This window comes from Triticum dicoccoides, chromosome 2A (assembly GCF_002162155.2).
Source record: "Triticum dicoccoides isolate Atlit2015 ecotype Zavitan chromosome 2A, WEW_v2.0, whole genome shotgun sequence".
NCBI lineage: Eukaryota > Viridiplantae > Streptophyta > Magnoliopsida > Poales > Poaceae > Triticum > Triticum dicoccoides.
Genome location: NC_041382.1, coordinates 610,486,058 through 610,496,654, shown reverse-complemented (window position 1 = coordinate 610,496,654; position 10,597 = coordinate 610,486,058).

Genomic DNA, 10,597 nt, shown 5'->3' with positions numbered 1-10,597 from the left:
AGTGCTATGCTTAGGATTGGGTCTTGTCCATCACATCATTCTCCTAATGATGTGATCCCGTTATCAATGACATCCAATGTCCATGGTCAGGAAACCGTAACCATCTATTGATCAACGAGCCAGTCAACTAGAGGCTTACTAGGGACATGGTGTTGTCTATGTATCCACACATGTATCTGAGTTTCCTATCAATACAATTCTAGCATGGATAATAAATGATTATCATGAACAAGGAAATATAATAATAACTAATTTATTATTGCCTCTAGGGCATATTTCCAACACAACCTTGGGTTCCTTCACTGGAGCAGCAACTGGTTTGCCATCCATGAAATTTCCCTTCTAGCCCTTGCCCTTCTTGGAACCAGTGGTCTTGTTAAACCATCAACACTTGATGCTCCTTGATTTCTACCTTTTGCGGTCTTAAGCACCGCCAACAGCTTCGGGATCAACTCCATCCCTTGCATGTCATAGTTCATCACGAAGATCTAGTAGCTTAGTGATAGTGGCTAGAGAACTCTATCAATCACTATCTTATCTGGAAGTTTTTAACTCCCACTTGATTTAAGTGATTGTAGCACCCAGACATTCTGAGCACCTACTCACTAGTTGAGCTATTCTCCTCCATCTTGTTGGCAAAAGAACTTGTTAGAGGTCTCATACCTCTCAATACGGGCATGAGCCTGAAATCCCAATTTCAGCTCTTGGAACATCTCATATGTCTTATGGCGTTCAAAATGTCATTGGAATCCCGATTCTAAGCCGTAAAGTATGGTGCACTAAACTATCAAGAAGTCATCAGGATGTGTCTGTCAGGTGTTCACAACATCCACAGACGACGTTGTAGGGGTTTGCACATCGAGCAGTGCATCAAAGACGTAAGCCTTCTATGTAGCAGTGAGGACACTCCTCGGACTATGGACCCAGTCCGCATCATTGCTTACAATATCTTTCAACTTGGTCTTTCTCTAGGAACGTATTGAAACAGGGAGCTACAATGTGAGCTATTTATCTACAACATATTTGCAAAGACAACTTAGATTATGTTCATGATAATTAAGTTCATCTAATCAAATTATTTAATGAACTCCCACTCCGATAGACATCCCTCTAGTCATCTAAGTGAAACATGATCCGAGTCAACTAGGTCGTGTCCGATCATCACGTGAGACGGACTAGTCAACATCGGTGAACATCATCATGTTGATCGTATCTTCTATACGACTCATGCTCGACCTTTCGGTCTTCCGTGTTCCGAGGCCATGTCTATACATGCTAGGCTTGTCAAGTCAACCTAAGTGTATTGCGTGTGTAAATCTGGCTTACACCCGTTGTATTCGAACGTTAGAACCTATCACACCCGATCATCACGTGGTGTTTCGAAACAACGAACCTTCGCAACGGTGCACAGTTAGGGGGAACACTTTCTTGAAATTATTGCGAGGGATCATCTTATTTAAGCTACCATCGTTCTAAGCAAATAAGATGTAAAACATGATAAACATCACATGCAATCAAATAGTGACATGATATGGCCAATATCATTTGCTCCTTTTGATCTCCATCTTCGGGGCTCCATGATCATCATTGTCACCAGCATGACACCATGATCTCCATCATCATGATCTCCATCACCGTGTCTTCTTGAAGTTGTCTCATCATCTATTACTTCTACTACTATGGCTAACGCTTTAGCAATAAAGTAAAGTAATTACATGACGTTTATGTTGACACGCAGGTCATAAATAAATTAAGACAACTCCTATGGCTCCTGCCGGTTGTCATACTCATCGACATGCAAGTCGTGATTCCTATTACAAGAACATGATCAATCTCATACATCACATATATCATTCATCACATCCTTTTGGCCATATCACATCACAAGGCATATGCTGCAAAAACAAGTTAGACGTCCTCTAATTGTTGTTGCAAATTTTTACGTGGCTGCTATAGGTTTCTAGCAAGAACGTTTCTTACCTACGCCAAAACCACAACGTGATATGCCAATTTCTATTTACCCTTCATAAGGACCCTTTTCATCGAATCCGATCCGACTAAAGTGGGAGAGACAGACACCCGCTAGCCACCTTATGCAACTAGTGCATGTCAGTCGGTCGAACCAGTATCACGTAAGCGTACGTGTAAGGTCGGTCCGGGCCGCTTCATCCCACGATGCCGCCGAATCAAGATAAGACTAGTAACGGCAAGTAAATTGACAATATCGACGCCCACAACTTCTTTGTGTTCTACTCGTGCATAGAAACTACGCATAGACCTACCTCTGATACCACTGTTGGGGATCGTAGCAGAAATTTAAAATTTTCTACGCATCACCAAGATCAATCTATGGAGTAATCTAGCAACGAGGGGAAGGAGAGTGCATCTACATACCCTTGTAGATCGCTAAGCGGAAGAGTTGCAAGAACGCAGATGAAGGAGTCGTACTCGTAGCGATTCAGATCGCGGTTGATTCCGATCTAAGCGCCGAACAACGACGCCTCCACGTTCAACACACGTGCAGCCCAGTGACGTCTCCTACGCCTTGATCCAGCAAGGGGAGAAGGAGAGGTTGGGGAAGACTCCATCCAGCAGCAGCACAACGGCGTGGTGGTGGTGGAGGAGCGTGGGACTCCAGCAGGGCTTCGCCAAGCACTACGAGAGGCGAGGAGGGAGAGGGGTAGGGCTGTGCCAACAGGGGAGGAACTTCGTGTGTTGGGTTGCCCCTTTGCCTCCACTATATATAGGGGGAGAGGGAGGACTGTGCCCCCACCTAGGGTTCCCACCCCAAGGGGTGCGGCAGCCCTAGATCCCATCTAGGGTGGCGGCCACAAGGGGAAGAGGGGGAGGCGCACCTGGGGTGGGCCTTAGGGCCCATCTGCCCTAGGGTTTGCCCCCTCCCCTCTAGGAGGCGCCTCCCGATGGACCCCCGGACCCCTCCGGTGGTCCCGGTACACTATCGGTGATGCCTGGAACACTTCCGGTGGCCAAAACCATACTTCCTATATATCAATCTTTACCTCCGGACCATTCCGGAACTCCTCATGATGTCTGGGATCTCATCCGGGACTCCGAACAACATTCGGTAACCGCGTACATACTTTCCCTATAACCATAGCGTCATCGAACCTTAACTGTGTAGACCCTACGGGTTCGGGAGTCATGCAGACATGGCCGAGACAACTCTCTAGTCAATAACCAACAGTGGGATATGGATACCCATGTTGGCTCCCACATGCTCCACGATGATCTCATCGGATGAACCACGATGTCAAGGATTCAATCAATCCCGTATACAATTCCCTTTGTCTATCGGTATGATACTTGCCCGAGATTCGATTGTCGGTATCCCGATACCTTGTTCAATCTTGTTACCGGCAAGTCTCTTTACTCGTTCCGTAACACATCATCCCATGATCAACTCCTTGGTCACATTGTGCACATTATGATGATGTCCTACCGAGTGGGCCCAGAGATACCTCTCCGTTTACATGAAGTGACAAATCCCAGTCTCGATTCGTGCCAACCCAATAGACACTTTCGGAGATACCCGTAGTGCACCTTTATAGCCACCCAGTTACGTTGTGACATTTGGCACACCCAAAGCACTCCTACGGTATCCGGGAGTTGCACAATCTCATGGTCTAAGGAAATGATACTTGACATTAGAAAAGCTTTAGCATACGAACTACACGATCTTTGTGCTAGGCTTAGGATTGGGTCTTGTCCATCACATCATTCTCCTAATGTTGTGATCTCGTTATCAATGACATCCAATGTCCATGGTCAGGAAACCGTAACCATCTATTGATCAACGAGCTAGTCAACTAGAGGCTTACCAGGGACATGGTGTTGTCTATGTATCCACACATGTATCTGAGTTTCCTATCAATACAATTCTAGCATGGATAATAAACGATTATCATGAACAATGAAATATAATATAATAATAACTAATTTATTATTGCCTCTAGGGCATATTTCCAATAGTGCCCTGTGTTGATAGTAGCCTCTGAGACTCTGGTTGTCGTCGCGAACGGCGGCGAACAGAGGATCATATTCCTAGGCAATAACCAGACTGCCCCTATGTGCAGGTGGTGGAAGCTCCGGTGGCTAGCCGGACTAGTGAGTTTGCCAAATTAAAACGGCAACTGGATGCGGCAGACACCGACATCGAGCTTGTTAACAAGAGGCTTGACGAGGCACAGGGTAAGTGTTATTATCTGGTGAACGCCACATAGTAAGAGCAGCATGATGCCATTATCTTTAATATGTTGTGACTGCAGATGGAGCTGCCACCGTGGAAACCTTGCGGGCAGAACTTGCCCGAGCCAAGGAACAAGCGAGGATCAGTAATGCCGCTGCTTTGAAGGCATCCGAAGAGTTGAAAGCCGAGAAGGCCGCACATTGCGAGAGCCAAGAGAAGATGGCCAAGATGGCCATAGAATTAAAAGACACTGCCGACCATTGTCGGGTCCTTGAAAAAGAAAACCGAGCGAAGGCAACAGACCTTGAGAAGGCCACGACGGCGGACAAAGACACCCGTTCTGCTATGAGAGCGAAGAAGGAGGAGCTACGGGAAGCCGGGGATATTGCGGCTGGGAAACCCTTCATGTTATGGAGGAAGTTCGGAGATCCACGGTATGCCCCTCTGGATCGGCTGTGGAGTTCGGCAGATGCGTATATGGATTTGGCGGCGAGCGCTGCCGATGCAGCCAAGTACTTCCAAGGTGAGACAAATCGTGAAGTGGACAAGCTGTTCTGGTCGCAATTCCACGTTCCACAGCGTCCGCTTTCATTGACTGACCAGCTAGCCGAATGGGCCGAACTGAATAGGTTGTCCGGACTCGCCATGAGGTCTATTGTGGATCAGCTATGGCCGGAAAAGCCAAAGCCGAACAGCTATTTCAGCTTAGTGCAGCAGTTCCTTGGTGCGGTGCCGCGCATTAATGCGATGAAGAGGTCGGCGTGCATAGAAGGCTCGCGGATGGCCCTTGCCCGTGTTAAAGCATACTGGGCGGAGATGGACGCTACCATTGTTGCGGCGCAGGGTTCGACCATAGGCCGAGTGGCTACTGAGCATTATTTCGAGGAGGTTCTCGAGGGTGCTCGTTTGATAGAGGCCCAGTGCTCGAAGAATATTATGTTTGAGTGATATGTATTCTCATTGTAAACACAATGCTTTTATGAAGTTTTTATAAGGCTATGTTTATACTTTTGCCTAAAAGTAGTATGATGCCTCCTGTGCGGCCGTTTATGTATACATGTGTATAACCTGAAAGATTGCAGCCGTCGGCTTCAACCCCCACGCATATAATGCGGAGGTGCTCACAAAAAATGCATGTTCACACTTAACCCAATGTCTTGGTCCTATTAAGGAGGTGATAGCGTAGCGAGCGAGGCAACCGGACTATAATGCTTTAACACTTTCACTTAGCCATAGGAGTTTGACAGTGGGGCTACTAGATAGCCCCTGGTGGCTCCACACTCTCCCGATCGCGGGGTGCGTACATGCCTGGCCTGAAAACGGCCCTTCGTTAATGCGGAGGAATTCTAACATTCCGATAGGTCATCGAGTGGTTGACCAGTCTCACGCTATATCATGACAGTCAGTTTTCGGCTTTGTCTACTGAGGTGCTCGTCCGGATGAACCAGGGCACAATCGCAGTAGTTCTCCTGGTGCTACCTTAGCCGATAAAGCAGAACATAAGGCACCAAAACACAGGAGCCGGGCAAACCCAACATTTGACCAAAGACAATGATTCGGAGCTGATGCATATAAGGCCAAACTCGCGACGCCGGACACTCCCTAAGGTATTCGGTCTTTATGGTATAAACCGGGCCTAAATAGTGTCCTTTGTAAGAAGCCCCTTGTGTCCAGGTACGTGCATTATTCTGACGTGGCCACATGCCAAGACGTCAACATCCTTCTCAACTTTGCTGAGAATTCGGTGGATATGTATCAACAAGAGACAGTAAAAAAGGTTTACGCAAGGTCTTAATCCAAAAGGAATCCTTGAAGCGGGTCCCTACTGCACGTCTGCGCCTGTGTCTCCGTTGTGCCATATCCTGGACGGGTGTAGCACGATGATCATCTGTAAAAGAGAGGAACTTAGGTGAAAAAGTTGTCGTGCAAAAAGATAGTTTTTAAAGAAACCATGTATAATTCAAGATGAATAAAAATTGCCACTTGTTTGCGCGCGTTGAGCCCCTTGTATTTGTAATAGGGGTGTGACCATTGATCCGGTATGAATTACATATAGCTGCGCCGGACCCGACTAACCGTGTCTGAGGTCTTGACGACCTGTTAAATGCTTTAGTTGGTGAGGCCGTTTTTAGTGTGCGGCTGCCAAGGCAGCTGCACTCTCTTCGGCGCGCAAAGATCGCTTAATACTTCCGTTTACTGTAATGATGCCACGTGGGTCGGGCATCTTGAGTGTGAGGGAAGCATAGTGCGGTATTGCATTAAAGCGAGCGAAAGCTTCGCGTCCGAGTAGTGCTTGATAGCCACTTTGGAACGGAGCAATGTTGAAGGTTAAATGTTTGCTACGGAAGTTATCGGGGAAGCCGAATATAACCTTTAGTAGCAGGGAGCCCGTGCAATGAGCCCCTGGGCCTGGCGTTACTCCTTTAAAGGTAGTATTGCTATGGCAAATTTTTGTTGGGTCTATCCCCATTTCGCGGATTGTGTCCTGGTATATTAGGTTTAGACTGCTGCCGCCGTCCATCAGGACTCGTGTGAAGTGGTATCCGTCAATTATTGGGTCTAATACCAGGGCAGCCCATCCTGCACGCCAGATACTTGCTGAGTAATCACGATGGTCGAAAGTGATCAGTTGAGACGACTAGTGGCAGGACTCCGTGGTGATAGGCCCTTGGGCATATTTTTCTGGGAGTGTCGTTTTGTTTCTTCCTTTGATCACGTGTAACACGTTTACTGTTTTGACTTCTGGTGGAAATTTCTTTTGTTCCCCAGTGTCTTGCTTGAGAGGCTCATCCTCGTCTTCGATTGGTGTATTCTCCCCCTTATGTACGGTGTTGAGCTTGTTGGACTGCTTGAAGACCCAACATTCTCTATGGGTATGATTAGCGGGTTTACCAGGGGTGCTTTGGATCTGATATGTTTGGTCCAGAATTTTGTTTAGGCTAGACAGTTCGTCTCTAGCGCCTTTAGAGGGCGGCTTTTGCTGACCTGGCCGAGAGCTTTTGAATCCGGCGTTTACTACCGTGCTCTTCGTGATGTCTTCTTTATTCCGGCGTTTGTTATTGCTGTTGCGCTGTGATTTCCCGTTTCCATCTCTAACTTCAGATGTACTGGGGTCGCTGGTGCTGCATCTGGCTAGCCAGTTGTCCTCACCCGTGCAAAAGTGGGTCATGAGGCTTGTTAATGCTGCCATTGTTCTCGGCTTTTCTTGGCCGAGGTGTCTGGCAAGCCATTCGTCACGGACGCTATGCTTAAAAGCTGCCAAGGCTTCGGCATCCGGACAGTCGACAATTTGGTTCTTTTTAGTAAGAAACCTGTTCCAAAGTTTTCGGGCTAACTGTCCGGGCTGTTGAGTTATATGACTCAAATTGTCCGTGTCCGGAGGTTGGACATAAGTCCCTTGAAAATTTGCCTGAAAAGCGTCTTCGAGCTCTTCCCAGCTTCCAATGGAGTTTTCGGGGAGGCTTTTAAGCCAGTGACGAGCTGGCCCTTTGAGCTTGAGGGGTAAGTACTTGATGGCATGGAGATCATCTCCTCGAGCCATATGGATATGGAGGATATAGTCCTCAATCCAGACCCCAGGGTCTGTTGTTCCGTCGTATGCCTCTATGTTTACTGGTTTGAATCCCTCTGGAAATTCATGGTCCAGCACCTCGTCGGTGAAACATAGGGGGTGTGCGGCACCCCTGTATCTGGGTGTACCGCGTTGTTCGGATGTTTGTTGTGTTACATCGTATGCTGGGGCACGCTTGCGTGGTCCATAGATGGATCTGGTTGCGCCGTCCTTTTGGTGTGAGCCCTCGCGTGGATCGCGTATTGGCTTGTGAGTGGCATTGTTTGGCGCTCGATGTTGGCCGTGAGGTCGTCTATCCGGCCAGGTGGCTGTTTTGATTTTTGGTTGTGGGGGGTCTGAGGCCTCCTCATCGAATTCAGGTAGCAACTTCCGCTTTGGGTAGCTCTTGGTGGGGCGATTGTCGCCGTACTTCGCTGCTGTGTTGAGTACTTTACTCCATCTGATTTGGAGTGTGTCCTGCGCAGCCTTGAGCCTTTGCTTCTGCTTTTTCAGACTCCTCGCGGTGGCAACAAGCCTTTGACGGGCATTCTGCTGCTCCGGGTGCCTGTCCGGCGTTATGTCGTCCGAACTATTATCTTTGACAGAATTAGTTTGTTCGGTTTGATTCTCCGTATTGCCGTAGTCCGGCAGTGGTTCGCCCTGCTCCAACGCTGGGTCTGTATGATCGTTATTTCTGCCGAGGCGGGATTTGCGGCGGCGTTTGCGCCGCCGCTTTGACTGCTTCTCGAGGGAACAAGCCTTCGGTGCGTCCTTCCGTTCCTCGTCGTCGTCTTCTTTTGGTGTGTCCACCATGTATACGTCATATGATGAGGTGGATGTCCAGCGCCCTGTGGGCGGTGGTTCCTCTTTGCCTCCCGCGTCGTCGTCCATACCATCGATGTCTTCGGAGTCGAAGTCGAGCATGTCGGTTGAGTCATTGACAGTGGCTATTAAGTGGGTGGTGGGTGGGCGTCGAATTTCTTCGTCGTCCGCATCCCAGTCCTGTTGGCCATAATCTGGCCAGGGCTCTCCTGACAAAGAGAGAGACCTTTGTGAATTCAGAATGTCGCCGAAGGGCGAGTGCTGAAAGATATCCGTGGTGGTAAATTCCATGACCGGCGCCCAATCGGATTCAATTGGCAGGGGCGCGGATGGTTCGGATTCCGGAAAAGAGTCCGGCACCTTGGTGTCACGGGCTGCGCAGAGGGTTAGGCTGGTGTTCGGCTCGATCGCTGTTGAGACTGCAGCCCCTGAGGCGGTGTCTAACCACCCGTCCTCGACTGGCGTAGTTGGCTCCGGGCTAAGGGTCAGAGCTGATGCGGGCGCAGCCTCTGGGGTACTGTTCGGCGGCAGAGCTAGGTCATACCCATCGCGACAGTGCGGCGTGCCCGGCTGTGGCTCGAACCCGTCGAAGATCAAGTCTCCACGGATGTCGGTCGTGTAGTTCAAACTTCCAAGTCTGACCTGACGGCCAGGGGTGTAGCTTTCAATCTGCTCCAGATGGCCAAGCGAATTAGCCCGCAGTGCAAAGCTGTCGAACACGAAGATCTGTCCGGGGAGAAAAGTCTCACCCTGGACCACATCGCTATTGATGATGGTAGGAGCCATCAAGCCTAACGGCGACGACACAGAGGAACTCTCAATGAAAGCACCAATGTCGGTGTCAAAACCGGCGGATCTCGGGTAGGGGGTCCCGAACTGTGCGTCTAGGCCGGATGGTAACAGGAGGCAGAGGACACGATGTTTTACCCAGGTTCGGGCCCTCTTGATGGAGGTAAAACCCTACGTCCTGCTTGATTAATATTGATGATATGGGTAGTACAAGAGTAGATCTACCACGAGATCAGAGAGGCTAAACCCTAGAAGCTAGCCTATGGTACGATTGTATGTTATGGTTGTTGTCCTACGGACTAAAACCCTTCGGTTTATATAGACACCGGAGAGGGTTAGGGTTACACAAGGTCAGTTACAAAGGAGGAGATATCCATATCCGTATTGCCTAGCTTGCCTTCCACGCCAAGTAGAGTCCCATCCGGACACGGGATGAAGTCTTCAATCTTGTATCTTCATAGTCTAACAGTCCGGCCAATGGAGATAGTCCGACTGTCGGAGACCCCCTAATCCAGGACTTCCTCAATCTTTGAATGATATAATTTTCAAATTATATAAAATCTTCTCAAAAGTCAAAGGCAACCTCGAAGAATACATTAGGCCCTACATATATATGTACGGATGAAGGGAGTAATACTAATCGCAACACATGCATGCGTGTGGAGTACTATAGTGCTAAACAAGAATGTTTTACATGCATTGGTTAATTAAATATTAGTTATGGCAATTAAAATTTAATGCACAAAACAAGAACGGTTGACGAGATTAGCAAAAAGCAAAGCGCCTTTTTAGCGGGGATTTTCATCATTCTATCAAGGTGGAAAACCAAGTGTTACTACTACACCAAACAAGTTCAAAACGAGAAACTGGACCCACTCACGGCATAGCACGCCTGTCTCGTTTGGTCCGTCGTTCAAAGCGCTTCCTCTTCTTGGCATAACAATAGAGTACATTATTTTTTTAGAATGCTCTATGCATGTCGCTAACATGTGGGAGTGAGTGATGAGTTAACCGACCTCAATAGATGGAAAAATCGCCAGCCCGCTGCACTTTGAGAGAGAGATGAGGAGCGAGAAGCGATACAAGCTGGTGGATTACTAGAGCAAGGTGTTGCACGGAGGCCAATAAATATGGTGATAGCGTGGGTGGGCCATGTATGATGTAACTACACTGGGTTGTCGTGTTTCAGACTCTTCTGGTCTACTGTGGAGAAGATTGGATTGATTTTA